This window comes from Ascaphus truei, chromosome 4, assembly GCF_040206685.1.
Source record: "Ascaphus truei isolate aAscTru1 chromosome 4, aAscTru1.hap1, whole genome shotgun sequence".
NCBI lineage: Eukaryota > Metazoa > Chordata > Amphibia > Anura > Ascaphidae > Ascaphus > Ascaphus truei.
Window position 1 is genome coordinate 9,123,568 of NC_134486.1, and position 19,140 is coordinate 9,142,707.

The following is a 19,140-nucleotide window of genomic DNA, read 5'->3' on the forward strand; positions in this document are numbered from 1 at the left end:
TGCCCCGGGGGACGTTCCGGTACCTGCCCCGGGGCACGTTCCGGTACCTGCCCCGGGGGACGTTCCGGTACCTGCCCCGGGGGACGTTCCGGTACCTGCCCCGGGGGACGTTCCGGTACCTGCCCCGGGGGACGTTCCGGTACCTGCCCCGGGGGACGTTCCGGTACCTGCCCCGGGGGACGTTCCGGTACCTGCCCCGGGGGACGTTCCGGTACCTGCCCCGGGGACGTTGCAGGGACATTATAAAGGACATTGTAAAGTTTAAAGCAGATTACCAACATTATTTCTGCCCTTCATCTGCCATATTGTTCTATCCCAGCCGGTAGGGATTTTCTCCCACTTCGAAAGGTCCATACAAGTTTAGGAGAGGTCTGAGGGAATGCGGAGGCGGTTCAGGAGGAAATGACGTTTTTCGGTTTTGAGTAGCGGGAATTGAACCCCTTTAATGATAATTGTTTCTTCTACGAAGCAGACACTATAGGATATCCCAATGCCAGTAAAGGACAGGACAATAATATATGATGATTCTGGCAAGTACACAACATACAGTAAATGCACGGTGATAAGAGCAGAAGAGACGTCTAAGGAAGTGGAATGCGAAACGCGTCGAGTCAGGTGGAGCGCACAACCGAAAAGTGATGGCAGCGGATCACAAGTGATGTCGAACTCGGCACTAGTGACGGTGAGACCCCCACCCATAAACCACAGACCGGCCCCCACCCGCATGCGTGATTTCTCATTCTGCTATTTCTGCGTTTTTACATCGGATTTTATCTCTATATAAAATAAGTTTGATCTTCACCATCATGCTCCTATTCTCTCTCTTTGGAGATATTGTTGTTCCTTCACTACAAAGAACAGAGGGTCCCATGTGAATGAACCCCATCGATACCAGCTCTATACCCTAAATATACCCTATATGGGCCATGTGAGTGTATAATACTCATTGCCAGAAAGATCCACTGATTTACCTTGCTATACAAGAATTTGCGCCCCCGACTTCTGAAATGTGTTTTAATAAAGGTTACAGACTGCTCCGTACAGAGCACACATCGCAGGGTGCACACGCAACGTTACACACACCCAAGGTGCGAGAAGCTGCTATAACCCCCGGAACAGCCTCCGCTTCCCACAAAGCCTGTGTCTCACGCTCCCAGGTCACACCCTGTGAACAATACTGTGTTGTTGTGTAGCATTGTTAGTGACTCCCATTAACACTCCGTAATTAAACAGTGAGATTTTCACTTCATTGTTACAATCAGGAAACAAACCCCTAGTTTTTACCTATTAAAAAGTGCAATCCCTGTTAGTTTGTAACAACACAAACATGTTGAGAATAGCGTAACCGTGCCGCTGTCTTACACTAGTATAGCCAATCTCCGGGGCGGGGGGCTGCTGTTTGTCAGTCAGCTGCATACTGAGCCTCTAGCCCCTTCTGTTACAGGGGCAATAAACATGAGGGGGAGGGGGATTCATACTATTCATTCATACTATACTATACACCTCACACATAAAGCTTGGCCCCCTGCAGACGCACTTACCAGAACGCCCTCCTCCTGTCTCTGTACGTTCTCCCTACCTACCAATTAGAGTGTAAGCTCTTCAGAGCAGGGACTCCTTTTCTTAATTGTTACTTTTATGTCTGAAGCGCTTATTCCCATTATGTGTTATATTATTATGTCACCTGTATTACTGCTGGGAAGCGCTATATAAATAAAATATACATACAGTACATACACACACACACACACACACACACACACATACAGATACATACATACATACAGATACAGTCAGATACATACAGTCAGATACATACATACAGATACATACATACAGATACATACATACAGATACATACATACAGTCAGATACATACATACATACATACAGATACATACAGTCAGATACATACATACAGATACATACATACATATACATACAGTCAGATACATACATACATACAGATACATACATACAGATACATACATACAGATACATACATACATACATACATACATACATACATACATACATACAGTCAGATACATACATACATACATACAGATACATATATATATATACATACAGATACATACATATATACATACAGATACATACATACATATATACATACAGATACATACATACATACATAGAGATACATACATACATACATACAGATACATACATACATACAGATACATACATACATACAGATACATACAGTCAGATACATACATACAGATACATACATACATACATATATATACATACATACATACATACATACAGATACATACATACATACAGTCAGATACATACATACATACAGTCAGATACATACATACATACATACAGATACATACAGTCAGATACATACATACATACATACAGATACATACATACATACAGATACATACAGTCAGATACATACATACATACATACATACAGATACATACATACATACAGATACATACAGATACATACATACATACATACATACATACAGATACATATATACATACAGATACATACATAGAGATACATACAGATACATACATACATACATACATACATACATACATACATACAGATACATACATACAGATACATACATACATACAGATACATACATACAGATACATATATACATACAGATACATACATACAGATACATACATACAGATACATACAGATACATACATACAGATACATACATACAGATACATATATACATACAGATACATACATACATAGAGATACATACATATATACATACAGATACATACATACATACATACATACATACATACATAGAGATACATACATACATACATACAGATACATACATAGAGATACATACATACATACAGATACATACATACAGATACATACATAGAGATACATACATACATACAGATACATACATAGAGATACATACATACATACAGACATACAGATACATACATACATACAGATACATACATACATACATACAGATACATACATACAGATACATACATACATACAGATACATACATACAGATACATACATACATACATACATACAGATACATACATACATACATACAGATACATACATAGAGATACATACATACATACAGATACATACATAGAGATACATACATACATACATACATACAGATACATACATACATACATACAGATACATACATACATACAGATACATACATACAGATACATACATACATACATACAGATACATACATACAGATACATACATACAGATACATACATACATACAGATACATACATACAGATACATACATACATACAGATACATACATACAGATACATACATACAGATACATACATACATACAGATACATACATACAGATACATACATACATACATACAGATACATACATACAGATACATACATACATACATACAGATACATACATACAGATACATACATACATACAGATACATACATACAGATACATACATACATACAGATACATACATACAGATACATACATACATACATACAGATACATACATACAGATACATACATACATACAGATACATACATACAGATACATACATACAGATACATACATACATACCACATGCTGTACACCAACAAAACATTTTTTAAACACTACCTACAGTTACCGGTGCTCCTGGCTCAAGGAATACCTGTCAAAATAATGCAGAATTGGTGTATAGAGGATGATGCAGGCACTGCGGGTTTCCCAACTTATTGTCAGAGCTACACAGCGTTTCCACCATCGGAGGGGCCTTTCTCTAATGACTGGCCAGCAACCTGATAAAGGACACTGCCATGGTGGAAACGTTGTGTAGCTCTGACAATACGTTTAACTTAGGAGACCCGCAGTGCCTGCATCATCCTCTATGCACACACACACGCGCGCACACACACACACGCACGCACACACGCACGCGCGCACACGCGCACACGCACGCACACACGCACACAGTAATATAACACAGCAGGGAGCGGCACAGGACATGAAAGCCCTTCCCATGTCCCCGCTCACCATGTTTACTTACTAACTGCCTGTAAATACTATTTGTACCGATAGTACCGGACGCAGAGATCCCACCGTACCGGACGCAGAGATCCCCCCGTACCGGACGCAGAGATCCCGCCGTACCGGACGCAGAGATCCCACCGTACCGGACGCAGAGATCCCACCGTACCGGACGCAGAGATCCCACCGTACCGGACGCAGAGATCCCACCGTACCGGACGCAGAGATCCCACCGTACCGGACGCAGAGATCCCACCGTACCGGACGCAGAGATCCCATCGTACCGGACGCAGAGATCCCACCGTACCGGACGCAGAGATCCCACCGTACCGGACGCAGAGATCCCACCGTACCGGATGCAGAGATCCCACCGTACCGGACGCAGAGATCCCACCGTACCGGATGCAGAGATCCCACCGTACCGGACGCAGAGATCCCACCGTACCGGATGCAGAGATCCCACCGTACCGGACGCAGAGATCCCACCGTACCAGACGCAGAGATCCCACCGTACTCGGGAGGGGGGAGAAGGGGCCATAGGAAGTCACAACGGATGATGTGGCGGCTTCCTACTGGCCCGCGGGCCGCGGGAGATTTAAACGGCCATTTTGTTTCCGCCGGTGCGCATCCCGGACCAGATGGCTAATAACCGCGGGTTCTGCTTCGGGGACGCGCGGCTTCCCATCCGCTCAGATAAAGCGGGGTTTAAACTCAACGCCCCGGGGTGGCCGCGTTACAGGCGGCTTTACCAAGACCCTTTCATTGCCAGGGGAGCCGCGGCACAACGTCCCACCCCCTTTCCACCACTAAAGGAAGTCCCACGTACAACCACAGTAACATGGCAGCCGTGGCGGGGTTACGGGGCCACGTTTAGCTGAGGGACACTGCTGTGTTACTTTGAATGTCTCCACATTAACCGCAGGCACTAGGGCAGGGGCGGCGAATCCAGACGTCAAGGGCCACCAACAGGTCTGGTTTTCAGGATATCCCTGCTTCAGCACAGGGGGCTCAATCAGTGGCTAAGTCTGAGCCCCCTGCGCTGAAGCAGGGATATCCCTAATACCTGGCCAGTTGGTGCCCACCCCTGCTCTTGTGTATTTTTAGGATCCTACCCAATCTGTTTTGTGATTGTAAATTGGCTATCCACCCCCCCCCCCCCCCCCATAGGATGCCATCATTAGCCAAAGGGATAAACAGGAAGAGCACCAAGTACCAGATAAGAGGACCCAAATAAAATAGGCACAGGAGCAGGGTCCTCATTACCTTCAGTATCTGTCTGTCCTTACGTGTGTCACTGTGTGTATGTCACCGATATCTCTCTGCGCCCCCTTTGTACTGCGCCATGGAATATGCTGGTGCTTTACAAATAAACGATAAGAATATTAATGACACGAAGTCGTTTAAAACAATCGATACCTTTTAGAGTTTACTCTGTTTGAGTCCAGGTGTAACTCCCCTAACCCAAGGGGTCACCTCTGTATTATATCACACAACACGCCCCTATATAAGGGGAACCAAAACAAGACAAATAGACTTTGGGCCTGGGAAAAGGCCAGTCTCCCCTCTGGACGTGGGAGGCTGGCAGGGGACGTGGGAGGCCGTCAGGGGACGTGGGAGGCCGTCAGGGGACGTGGGAGGCCGGCAGGGGATGTGGGAGGCCGGCAGGGGACGTGGGAGGCCGGCAGGGGAGTGCTAACCCAGGCTCCATCCTGTCTATCTGCTGGGAACGCGGAGAGGAGCGCGGAGAGGAGCGCGGAGAGGAGCGCGGAGAGGAGCGGGGAGAGGAACGGGGAGAGGAGCGGGGAGAGGAGCGCGGGGAGGGGAGCGGAGAGGAGCGCGGAGAGGAACGGGGAGAGGAACGGGGAGAGGAACGGGGAGAGGAGCGCGGGGAGAGGAGCGCGGAGAGGAGTGCGGAGAGGAACAGGGAGAGGAACGGGGAGAGGAGCGGGGAGAGGAGCGCGGGGAGGGGAGCGGGGAGAGGAGCGGGGAGAGGAGCGCTGAGAGGAACGGGGAGAGGAGCGCGGAGAGGAGTGCGGAGAGGAGCGGGGAGAGGAGCGCGGGGAGGGGAGCGGAGAGCAAGGCGGCACTTCCAACCGTTTACTTACATCTCCTTACATTCAGTCCATACCTCTCTGTCTCTCCGACTCCTCCGCCTTATCTCCCCCTGCAACTGGCACCGGACACCTTCAAATCCCAACTGCCCTCCGCGGAACCCGGCACCGACAGCTCCTCCGGAAGGTTCCGTGAACAGCAGCTCAGGCCTGGCCAACTCCAGCGCAGGGGGGCTCAATACCAGTCATCAAGCCCCCCCCCAAACAGGTCAGGTTTTCAGGATATCCCAGCTTCAGCACGGGTGGCTCAATCAGAGGCTCAGTCGAAGACTGAGCCTCTGATTGAGCCACCTGTGCTGAAGCAGGGACTGATTGAGCCACCTGTGCTGAAGCAGGGATATCCTGAAAGCCTGACCTGTTGGGGGGGATTGAGGACTGGAAACGCGTACCCCTGGTCTGGGGCATTATATTAGTACCATGGTACCCAACATAGAACCTGGAACACCGAAAACCCAAAGACTTCCCCCATGGATGGATCAACCTCTACAACTTGGATGTATACTTTGTGCCAATGCTAGCCCCCCTCCCCCTCCCCCCCCCCAAATATTACTGTACCCCTATTCCTTATTCTGTAACCTGGGACTCAGTGTGCTGATTTTGTTATGTATCCCGATTTAAAAATGAGAAATTAAAAAAAAAAAAAATGTAAAAAAAATAAATATATATTTATTTATTTTATTTGCCTGCAATATAGGATCGATCCGTCTGCTCTGAATCACTTTCATTCCTGCTGGCAGAGACGGGGTTAAAATAGGGTATCCTCAGGCAGTGAATGGGTTAAAACACTGGTCCCCAATCTTGTGTTTGCCTTGGGGATCCCGATGCTGTATTCAGCGCCCAGTTACTTCCCAGAGGCCCAAATTATCAATTGGGTTATTGATGCAGTAAAACCCCCTTCTGCACATATTAGTGGCTCTGTGTATGTCCCAGCGTATATATCCCCCTATATAATCACCCCTTATAAAGTATTCTGGGAAACGCTGTGACTAACCCTTACTGCCTTACTGATAACCCCCTCCCACCCTTGGGCCTTACTGATAACCCCCTTCCACCCTCGTATTACTGATAACCCCCTCCCACCCTCAGGCCTTACTGATAACCCCCTCCCACCCTCGTATTACTGATAACCCCCTCCCACCCTCAGGCCTTACTGATAACCCCCTCCTACCCTCGGGCCTTACTGATAACCCCCTCCCACCCTCGTATTACTGATAACCCCCTCCCACCCTCAGGCCTTACTGATAACCCCCTCCCACCCTCAGGCCTTACTGATAACCCCCTCCCACCCTCAGGCCTTACTGATAACCCCCTCCCACCCTCAGGCCTTACTGATAACCCCCTCCCACCCTCGGGCCTTACTGATAACCCCCTCCCACCCTCAGGCCTTACTGATAACCCCCTCCCACCCTCAGGCCTTACCGATAACCCCCTCCCACCCTCGGGCCTTACCGATAACCCCCTCCCACCCTCAGGCCTTACCGATAACCCCCTCCCACCCTCAGGCCTTACCGATAACCCCCTCCCACCCTCGGGCCTTACTGATAACCCCCTCCCCTGTTGTGATTGATCAGTTTGCTCTCTGATCTCTGTTTTTTACACTGTCATCAATCCCCCCCCCCTCCCTGATCCCATGTAATCCCCAGACAATGCAGGATCTCAATGCTGCGGTCAGCACGTGCTGATACTGCCAGATCCGAAACTGCCCGAACCTTCCCCAGACCCAAACACACACACCCCACACATACCCACACACACACCCCACACACACAACCAACTCTCCCTGTGAAACCCTCGCTCAGTACCGCACGCGGCAGGAAACCCCCCCATCCCTTCCAGAGAAACGGAGTTATTTACCATACTTATAAAGAGGACATTTGCCTAAACCAGGGCTGGCCAACGCCTGACCTCCAGGGCCACCAACAGGTCAGGTTTACAGGATATCACTGCTTCAGCACAGGTGGTGCAGTCTATGACTGAGCCCCTGTGCTGAAGCAGGGATATCCTGAAAACCTGACCTGTTGGTGGCCATTGAGGACAGGCGTCAGCCACCCCTGGCCTACATAATAACCTTCTATAGTGCTGACAGTGTACACAACATTTTGCCGGCACAAGTCTCTCCCCTGTGGAGCTTACAATCTAATTGGCCGCTTCCTGTCTATAACAAACAGGAACAGCGACTCCCGAGGTCACACGGTGTCTGCGGCCATTTTTAGCTCCCGAAAATGCTGGCACCCAGCCTGGTGGTTGTGAAGTCCCACGTAGCCGGCCACAGCACAACCTGTACCGAATTAAAGACCACCGTCATTGGCTTTCCTAAACAAATGTAACCATGCCAATAGCAAACGTGTCATATTTCCGGAAAGGAGTTACACATTAAATTTGTAGGACCCAAGTGTGCCCATGTCAGCGGCACGTTAATGAGGTTACAGCTGGGGGGCCGATAAAAGCAGGAACCCCCATCTCATACCTGGAAGTATTTCTAAATCATTGTAAAAGTTATTATGTAAGCATGGTGAACTGAGACCTGTGTGATGTCACTGTGTGATGTCACTGTGTGATGTCACTGTACAGACAGAGACCCCCTAACTCAGTAGTGCTTCACTCCAGCCTTCAAGCCCCCCAAAAAAGGTCAGGTTTTAAGGATATTCCAGCTTCCACACAGGTGACTCAATCAGTCTCTGCTTCAGCACAGGTGGCTGAGGTGATTGAGCCATCTGTGCTAAAGCTGGGATATCCTGAAAACCGGACCTGTTGGGGGGGAGGGGGGCGGCTTGAGGACTGGAGTTGAGCCCCCCTGGGCTAACCTATTCTACGCACGTGTGCCCGCAGGTACCACGCTGTGGTAGCCCCGCCCCCTTTTCCCACGCCAATCCAATGCATTTACAATGGCGGCCTCTCCCGCGCGCCACGGGGAGCAATAACGGCTGCTACATCTGCAGGCGACACATTGGCGGGATTTCCCGTGGCAGTGCCAATCCGGCCCTTGCCACGAGTACCACATGAATACGTCCCTGTGGAAGAGTTCAATACATTTCCAGCTCGCACGAAGTCCCCACATCACCCCCAAAAGAAAATGATAAATACTCTCCATCACACACCCCTCTACCCCTCCGAGCCTCTCCCAATACCAAGAGTGTGCCCGGGGACCACCCCCGCCCCCGGGAATTCCCAGTCCCACGCACAGGACAAAGATCTTTGTTTCTCCTCCTCTCGGAGCCGCGCGAGACAGCTCAGCTGCTTCCCAAGAGGAGTAAAGGCAGAAAGTAGCAAAGTGACACTACCAGCGAACGAGGAGAAGTCACACCCAGACACCTCCTCACCTGGCCATTATCATCTATTCTTCACAATAATACACAGAGACTCCTCACTTCACCTGGCCATTATCACCTATTCTTCCCAGTAACACACCCAGACACCTCCTCACCCGGCCATTATCACCTATTCTTCACAATAACACACACACACACACAGCCTCACCTCCTTACCTGGCCATTATCACCTATTCTTCCCAATAACACACCCAGACACCTCCTCACCTGGCCATTATCACCTATTCTTCACAATAACACACAGCCCCACCTCCTCACCTGGCCATTATCACCTATTCTTCACAATAACACACACAGCCTCACCTCCTTACCTGGCCATTATCACCTATTCTTCACAATAACACACATACACAGCCCCACCTCCTCACCTGGCCAGTATCACCTATTCTTCACAATAACACACACAGCCTCAACTCCTCACCTGGCCATTATCACCTACTCTTCACAATAACACACACAGCCTCGCCTCCTTATCTGACCATTATCACCTATTCTTCACAATAACACACACACAGCCTCGCCTCCTCACCTGGCCATTATCACCTATTCTTCACAATAACACACACAGCCTCCCCTCCTCACCTGGCCATTGTCACCTATTCTTCACAATAACACACAGCCTCCCCTCCTTACCTGGCCATTATCACATATTCTTCACAATAACACACACAGCCTCACCTCCTTACCTGGCCATTATCACCTATTCTTCACAATAACACACACAGCCTCAACGCCTCACCACCTCACCTGGCCATTATCACCTATTCTTCACAATAACACACACAGCCTCACCTCCTCACCTGGCCATTATCACCTATTCTTCACAATAACACACACACAGCCTCCCCTCCTAACCTGGCCATTATCACATATTCTTCCCAATAACACACACAGCCTCACCTCCTTACCTGGCCATTATCACCTATTCTTCACAATAACACACACACAGCCTCCCCTCCTCACCTGGCCATTATCACCTATTCTTCCCAATAACACACAGCCTGCCCTCCTCACCTGGCCATTATCACCTATGTTCGCAATAACACACAGCCTCCCCATCTCACCTGGCCATTATCACCTATTCTTCACAATAACACACACAGCCTCCCCTCCTCACCTGGCCATTATCACCTATTCTTCACAATAACACACACAGCCTCACCTCCTTACCTGGCCATTATCACCTATTCTTCACAATAACACACACAGTCTCACCTCCCTTCCTGGCCATTATCACCTATTCTTCACAATAACACACAGCCTCACCTCCTTACCTGGCCATTATCACCTATTCTTCACAATAACACACACAGCCTCACCTCCTCACCTGCCCATTATCACCTATTCCTCACAATAACACCCAGCCTCACCTCCTTACCTGGCCATTATCACCTATTCTTCACCATAACACACACACCCAGCCTCACCTCCTTACCTGGCCATTATCACCTATTCTTCATAATAATATACACAGCCTCACCTCCTTACTTGGCCAATATCACCCAGTCTTCACAATAACACACACAGCCTCCCCTCCTCACCTGGCCATTATCACCTATTCTTCACAATAACACACACAGCCTCCCCTCCTCACCTGGCCATTATCACCTATTCGTCACAATAACACACACAGCCTCATCTCCTCACCTGGCCATTATCACCTATTCTTCACAATAACACACAGCCTCACCTCCTCACCTGGCCATTATCACCTATTCTTCACAATAACACCCAGCCTCACCTCCTTACCTGGCCATTATCACCTATTCTTCACAATAACACACACAGCCTCACCTCCTCACCTGGCCATTATCACCTATTCTTCCCGGTAACACACACAGCCTCACCTCCTTACCTGGCCATTATCACCTATTCTTCACAATAACACACACACAGCCTCCCCTCCTTACCTGGCCATTATCACCTATTCTTCACAATAACACACACAGCCTCACCTCCTCACCTGGCCATTGTCACCTATTCTTCCCGGTAACACACCAGACTCCACCTCCTTACCTGGCCATTGTCACCTATTCTTCCCGGTAACACACCAGACTCCACCTCCTTACCTGGCCATTATCACCTATTCTTCACAATAACACACACAGCCTCCCCTCCTCACCTGGCCATTATCACCTATTCTTTACAATAACACACAGCCTCACCTCCTTACCTGGCCATTATCACCTATTCTTCACAATAACACACAGCCTCACCTCCTCACCTGGCCATTATCACCCATTCTCCACAATAACACACACAGCCTCCCCCCTCACCTGGCCATTATCACCTATTCTTCACAAAAACACACATAGCCTCACCTCCTCACCTGGCCATTATCACCTATTCTTCACAATAACACACACAGCCTCACCTCCTCACCTGGCCATTATCACCTATTCTTCACAATAACACACAGACTCACCTCCTTATCTGACCATTATCACATATTCTTCACAATAACACACACACACAGCCTCACCTCCTTACCTGGCCATTATCACCTATTCTTCACAATAACACACACAGCCCCCCTCCTCACCTGGCCATTATCACCTATTCTTTACAATAACACACAGACTCACCTCCTTACCTGGCCATTATCACCTATTCTTCACAATAACACACACAGCCTCGCCTCCTTATCTGACCATTATCACATATTCTTCACAATAACACACACACACAGCCTCACCTCCTTACCTGGCCATTATCACCAATTCTTCTCAATAACACACACAGCCTCCCCTCCTCACCTGGCCATTATCACATATTCTTCACAATAACACACAGCCTCACCTCCTTACCTGGCCATTATCACCTATTCTTCACAATAACACACAGCCTCACCTCCTTACCTGGCCATTATCACCCATTCTCCACAAAAACACACACAGCCTCCCCCCTCACCTGGCCATTATCACCTATTCTTCACAATAACACACACAGCCTCACCTCCTCACCTGGCCATTGTCACCTATTCTTCCCGGTAACACACCAGACTCCACCTCCTCACCTGGCCATTGTCACCTATTCTTCCCGGTAACACACCAGACTCCACCTCCCCTTCTCACTATCGCCGGGTCTCTTCTCATTCTAGGCGCCTCATTTTTTTTTACGCCTACTTCATTTTCCCGACTCCCACAACCTACTAGGCCCTCTCCCATCGGGCTTGCACACACAACTGAAGCCGGACCTGTTGGTGGCCTTGAGGACCGGGATGTGAGCCGACGCTGACCCCCTTCTGTGGATCTGGGCCCCTGGGCCTTAGTACGCTATAAAGTCGTGCTGCCCACGCTTGGGAATACGACCAGAGGTGTCTTATGCCCCCCCCCCCCCCCCCATTGCGCACCACTGCTCTAAGCCAGGGGGGCTCAAATCCAGTCCTCAAGACCCCCCCCCCCCCCCACAACAGGTCAGGTTTTCAGGATATCCCTGATTCAGCATGGGTGGCTTAGTAGAAGATTGAGATACTGCATTGTCACCAGTGCTGAAGCTGGGACTGATTGAGCCAACTGTGCTGAAGCTGGGAAATCCTGAAAACCTGGCCTGTTGGTGCCATCAGGGGCACACTCAGAGTGTCTCAGTGGCAATAAACCCGGCATATAAGGGTGATATACAGTGTATATATATATATATACACACACCACAAAATGTACATGTCAGGCACACGAGCTCCACGCTATGTGTGTGTGTGTGTGTGTGTGTGTACCAGGGTACCTGTGAATATGCGGTTACCCCGTGACTGTGCCACACCCTGAGTCGGGGTCACTGTACACAGCGGACGGTCCCTCCTGTCCCCAAACAAGCAGCGCACCTTCTGGGTATTAACAGCAACACAGATTCAGGCCTCAAAGCCAAACAGCAAGTGCAGAGCAATGCAGAGCAGCGCAGCACAACGCAGAGCAACTCAGCACAACGCAGAGCAACGCAGCACAATGCAGAGCAACACAGCACAACGCAGAGCAACGCAGCACAACGCAGAGCAACTCAGCACAACGCAGAGCAACTCAGCACAACGCAGAGCAACTCAGCACAACGCAGAGCAACGCAGCACAACGCAGAGCAACGAAGCACAACCGCAGCACAACGCAGAGCAACGCAGCACAACGCAGAGCAACGCAGCACAACGCAGCACAACGCAGAGCAACGCAGCACAACGCAGAGCAACTCAGCACAACGCAGAGCAACGCAGCACAACGCAGAGCAACTCAGCACAACGCAGAGCAACTCAGCACAACGCAGAGCAACTCAGCACAACGCAGAGCAACTCAGCACAACGCAGAGCAACTCAGCACAACGCAGAACAGTACAACACAGAGCAACTCAGCACAACGCAGCACAATACATCACAGTGCAGCACAATACAACATATAACAGTACAGCGCTGCACAACAACACGCCGCACATCACACCGCAACACAGCGCTGCGCAACACAACAGTGCCGTTGCACTAAGTGAACGTAGGTGTGTAACTGTTTGTACACACAGATAGACACACATACTGTACATAGATCATAGATCATAGATAGGTCAATAATTACATCATTATACATAGATACTGTACATCAATGCATTATAGATACAGCAGATACAGCAGATAGTTACATCACACACAGCGCCTGCATGTAGAGGGGTTATACAGTATACAGTACAGTACCATGTGGGGTGCGGCTTCTGCTGTGTCATTACCATGTTGTGTTGTGTGTGTGTGTCCGGCCCATGTACTGTGTGTTGTAATGTGTCTGACCGCCCCATGTACTGTGTGTTGTGATGTGTGTATATGTCTGACTGTGTGTTGTCATGTTGTGTGTGTGACAGGTCCCTGTGATGTGTCTGACCGCCCCATGTAGTGTGTGTGTGTGTGTGTGTGTGTGTGTGTGTGTGTGTGTGTGTGTGTGTGTGTGTGTGTGTGTGTGTGTGTGTGTTTGTGTGTGTGTGTGTGTGTGACAGGCCCATGTACTAGGTGTTGTCATGTTGTGTCTGTGTGACAGGTCCCTGTACTGTGTGGTGTGTGGTGTGGGTGTGTGTGTGTGTGTGTGTGTGTTGACAGGTTCCTGTGTATTGTGTTGTGTATGTGACAGGTTCCTGTGTATTGTGTTGTGTATGTGACAGGTTCCTGGACTGTGTGTTGTTGTGATGTTAGGGTGACAGGTCCCTGTACTGTGTGTTGTGGTGTGTGTGTGTGTGACAGGTCCCTGTACTGTATGTTGTTGTGCTGGTGTGTGTGTGCGAGAGAGACAGGTCCCTGTACTTTGTGTTGTGTTGGTATGTGTGTGACAGGTCCCTGTACTCTGTGTTGTGATGTGTGTGTGTGTGTGTTGTTGTTGTGATGCAGTGTGTGTGTTATGCAGTGTGTGTGTGTGTTATGCAGTGTGTGTTGTTGTGATGCAGTGTGTGTGGTTGTGATGCAGTGTGTGTGGTTGTGATGCAGTGTGTGTTGTTGTGGTGCAGTATGTGTGAGTGTTGTTGTGATGCAGTGTGTGGTTGTGATGCAGTGTGTGGTTGTGATGCAGTGTGTGTGTTGTGGTGCAGTGTGTGTGTATGTTGTGATGCAGTGTGTGGTTGTGATGCAGTGTGTGTATGTTGCGATGCAGTGTGTGTGTGTGTGTGTGTGTGTGTGTTTGTGATGCAGTGTGTGGGTGTGATGCAGTGTGTGTGGTTGTGATGCAGTGTGTGTGTGTGTGTGGTTGTGATGCAGTGTGTGTGTGTGTGTGTGTGTGTGTGTGTGTGTGTGTGTGTGTGTGTGTGTGTGTGTGATGCAGTGTGTGTGGTTGTGATGCAGTGTGTTGTGATGCAGTGTGTGTGGTTGTGATGCAGTGTGGGTGTGGTTGTGAGCAGTGTGTTGTGCTGCAGTGTGTTGTTGTGATGCAGTGTGTGTGGTTGTGATGTAGTGTGTTGTGATGCAGTGTGTGCGTTGTTGTGATGCAGTGTGTGTGGTTGTGATGCAGTGTGTGCGTTGTTGTGATGCAGTGTGTTGTTGTGATGCAGTGTGCGTTGTTGTGATGCAGTGTGCGTTGTTGTGATGCAGTGTGCGTTGTTGTGATGCAGTGTGCGTTGTTGTGATGCAGTGTGTGTTGTTGTGGTGCAGTGTGTGTGGTTGTGATGCAGTGTGCGTTGTTGTGATGCAGTGTGTGTGGTTGTGATGCAGTGTGTGTTGTTGTGGTACTCACCGCGTTATACTGAGCAGATAATATAATAATCTCTCCGGGATCCGCACCCCTCCCCCCCCCGCCCCCCAGTGCAGTATATATACTGTATATACACCGTGTGTGTCTCCGGGGGTATACACACCGAGTCCCGGGGCCGGGACACCGCAATGTGCGGCTCCAACACACAGACACACACACAGGGATACACCGCTACCGCGCATGCGCACACACTGGGGGGGGGGGGGAGAGGAGAGGGGAGTGAGCGGAGAGAGAGAAGGAGAAGGGAAAGGTGGGGAGACAGGGGGAAAGGGGGGGGAGACAGGGGGAAAGGGGGGGGAAAGGGGGGGAGACAGGGGGAAAGGGGGGGGGGGAGGGGGGGAGGGGGGAAGGGGGGGGGAGACAGGGGGAAAGGGGGGGGGAGAGGGGGGAAAGGGGGGGGGAGAGGGGGGAAAGGGGGGGGGAGAGGGGGGAAAGGGGGGGGGAGAGGGGGGAAAGGGGGGGGGAGAGGGGGGAAGGGGGGGGGAGGGGGGGGGAGAGGGGGGGGGGAGGGGGGGGGAGAGGGGGGGAAGGGGGGGGGAAGGGGGGGGGGAGGGGGGGGGAGAGGGGGGAAGGGGGGGGGAGAGGGGGGAAGGGGGGGGGGAGAGGGGGGAAGGGGGGGGGAGAGGGGGGGAAGGGGGGGGGAGAGGGGGGAAAGGGGGGGGAGAGGGGGGAAGGGGGGGGGAGAGGGGGGAAAGGGGGGGGAGAGGGGGAAAGGGGGGGGAGAGGGGGAAAGGGGGGGGGGAGAGGGGGAAAGGGGGGGGGGGAGAGGGGGAAAGGGGGGGGGGGAGAGGGGGAAAGGGGGGGGGGGAGAGGGGGAAAGGGGGGGGGGAGAGGGGGAAAGGGGGGGGGGGAGAGGGGGAAAGGGGGGGGGGGAGAGGGGGAAAGGGGGGGGGGGGAGAGGGGGAAAGGGGGGGGGGGAGAGGGGGAAAGGGGGGGGGGAGAGGGGGAAAGGGGGGGAGAGGGGGAAAGGGGGGGGAGGGGGGAAGGGTGGGAAAGGGGGAAAGGGGAGGGGGAAAGGGGGGAGAGGGGGAAAGGGGAAGGGGAAAGGGGGGGAGAGGGGGAAAGGGGAAGGGGAGAGGGGAGGAGAGGGGGAAAGGGGGGGAAAGGGGAGGAGAGGGGGAAAGGGGGGGAAAGGGGAGGAGAGGGGGAAAGGGGGGGGGAAAGGGGGGGGAAAGGGGGGGGAAAGGGGAGGAGAGGGGGAAAGGGGGGGGGGAAAGGGGAGGAGAGGGGGAAAGGGGGGGGGAAAGGGGAGGAGAGGGGGTAAGGGGGGGGGGAAAGGGGAGGAGAGGGGGTAAGGGGGGGGGGAAAGGGGAGGAGAGGGGAAAAGGGGGGGGAAAGGGGGGGGGAAAGGGGAGGAGAGGGGGAAAGGGGGGGAGTGGGAGAGGGGGAAAGGGGGGGGAGTGGGGTAGGAGGGAGGGGGGAAAGGGGGGGGAAAGTGGGAAAGAGGGGGGGGAGAGGAGGAAAGGGGGGGAGAGGGGGAAAGGGAGAGGGGGGGAGGGGAGAGATTGAGAGAAGGGATAGAGGGTGAAGGGGAGAGAGGGAAAGAGAGAGAGAAGGGGGAGAGGAAAAAGTGGGTGAGGGAGGGAGAAGGGGAGAGAGGGGAAAGGGAGAGAGAGAGGGGGAGGGAAAGGGAGAGAGAGGGAAAGGGGGAGAGAGAAGGGGAGAGAGGGAGAAGGGGAGAGAGAGTGGAGAAGGGAAGAGAGAGAGAGGGGGAAAGGAAGAGAGAGGGGAAAGGGGGTGAGTGAGAAGGGGAGAGAGAAGGGAAGAGAGAGAGAGAGGGGAGACAGGGGAAAGGATGAGAGGGGGAAAGGAGAGGGAGGGGAAAGGGGGGAGAGAGTGGGAAAGGGGTAGGGAGAGATTGGGAGAAGGGGAGGGGGATATGGGGAGAGGGATGAGAGGGGTAGAGTGGGAAAGGGAGAGAGAAGGGGAGAGGGAGGGGAAAAGTGGAGAGAGAGGGGGAAAGGGGGGGAGAGAGGGAAAAGGGTAGGCAGAGATTGGGAGAGGGGGAAAGGGAGAGGGAAGGGGAGAGGGAGGGGAAAGGGGGGAGAGCGATTGGGAGAGGGGGAGAGAGAGTGGAGAAGGGGGAAAGGGAGAGAGAATGGGAGGGGGAAAGGGGGAGGGAGATATTGAGAGAAGGGGAAAGAGGGAGAAGGGGAGAGAGAGAGAGAGAGAGAGAGAGAGAGAGAGAGAGAGAGGGGGGGAAGGGTGAGAGAGGGGGAAAGGGGGAGGGAGAGATGAGCAGAATGGGAGAGAGGGAGAAGGGGAGAGAGAGCAGAGAAGGGAAGAGAGAGGGGGAAAGGGAGAGAGAGGGGGAAAGGGAGAGAGGGGGAAAGGGGGGGAGAGGGGGAAAGGGGGGGGGAAGGGGAGGAGAGGGGGAAAGGGGGGGGAAAGGGGAGGAGAGGGGGAAAGGGGAGGAGAGGGGGAAAGGGGGGGGAGTGGGAGAGGGGGAAAGGGGGGGGGGGAATGGGAGTGGGAGAGGGGGAAAGGGGGGGGGAGAGTGGGAAAGAGGGGGGGAGAGGAGGAAAGGGGGGAGAGGGGGAAAGGGAGAGGGGGGAGGGGAGAGATTGAGAGAAGGGATAGAGGGTGAAGGGGAGAGAGGGAAAGAGAGAGAGAAGGGGGAGAGGAAAAAGTGGGTGAGGGAGGAGAAGGGGAGAGAGGGGAAAGGGAGAGAGAGAGGGGGAGGGAAAGGGAGAGAGAGGGAAAGGGGGAGAGAGAAGGGGAGATAGGGAGAAGGGGAGAGAGAGTGGAGAAGGGAAGAGAGAGAGAGGGGGAAAGGAAGAGAGAGGGGAAAGGGGGTGAGTGAGAAGGGGAGAGAGAAGGGAAGAGAGAGAGAGAGGAGACAGGGGAAGGATGAGAGGGGGAAAGGAGAGGGAGGGGAAAGGGGGGAGAGAGTGGGAAAGGGTAGGGAGAGATTGGGAGAAGGGGAGGGGGATAGGGGGAGAGGGATGAGAGGGGTAGGTGGGAAGGAGAGAGAAGGGGAGGGAGGGGAAAGGTGGAGAGAGGGGGAAAGGGGGGGGAGAGAGGGAAAAGGGTAGGCAGAGATTGGGAGAGGGGGAAGGGAGAGGGAAGGGGAGGGAGGGGAAAGGGGGGAGAGCGATTGGGAGAGGGGGGAGAGAGTGGAAGGGGAAAGGGAGAGAATGGGAGGGGAAAGGGGGGGATTGAGAGAGGGGAAGAGGGAGAGGGAAGAGAGAGTGAGAGAGTGAGTGGGGGGAGGGTGGAGAGGGGGAAGGGGGAGGAGGTGGGAGATGTGGGAGAGAGGGGAGAGGGGAGCAGAGAAGGGAAGAGAGAGGGGGAAGGGAGAGGGGGAAAGGGAGAGAGGGGGAAAGGGGGAGAGAGGGGGAAGGGGAGGGAGAGATGAGGAGAATGGGAGAGAGGGAGAAGGGGAGAGAGAGAGAGAAGGGAAGAGAGAGGGGGAAAGGGGTGAGAGGGGGAAAGGGAGAGAGGTGGAAAGGGGGAGGGAGAG

At 51.9% G+C, this 19,140-nt stretch overlaps 1 protein-coding gene across 4 annotated transcripts in view; it reads right to left on the minus strand.

Annotated features, from left to right (window-relative positions):
- MAPRE3 (microtubule associated protein RP/EB family member 3) overlaps window positions 1–15,798 on the minus strand; it is a 120,861-nt gene extending 105,063 nt beyond the window's left edge. The window contains exon 1 of one of the 4 annotated variants that reach the window (XM_075595310.1): window positions 15,660–15,798. The gene's annotated coding sequence lies outside the window, so the exon portion shown is untranslated. Of the gene's footprint in view, window positions 1–5,309; window positions 5,402–6,151; window positions 6,257–15,659 lie in introns of those variants that run through there. The other 3 variants (XM_075595311.1, XM_075595308.1, XM_075595312.1) reach the window with 3 other exon arrangements.
- Between the last annotated feature and the right edge of the window lie 3,342 nt (window positions 15,799–19,140).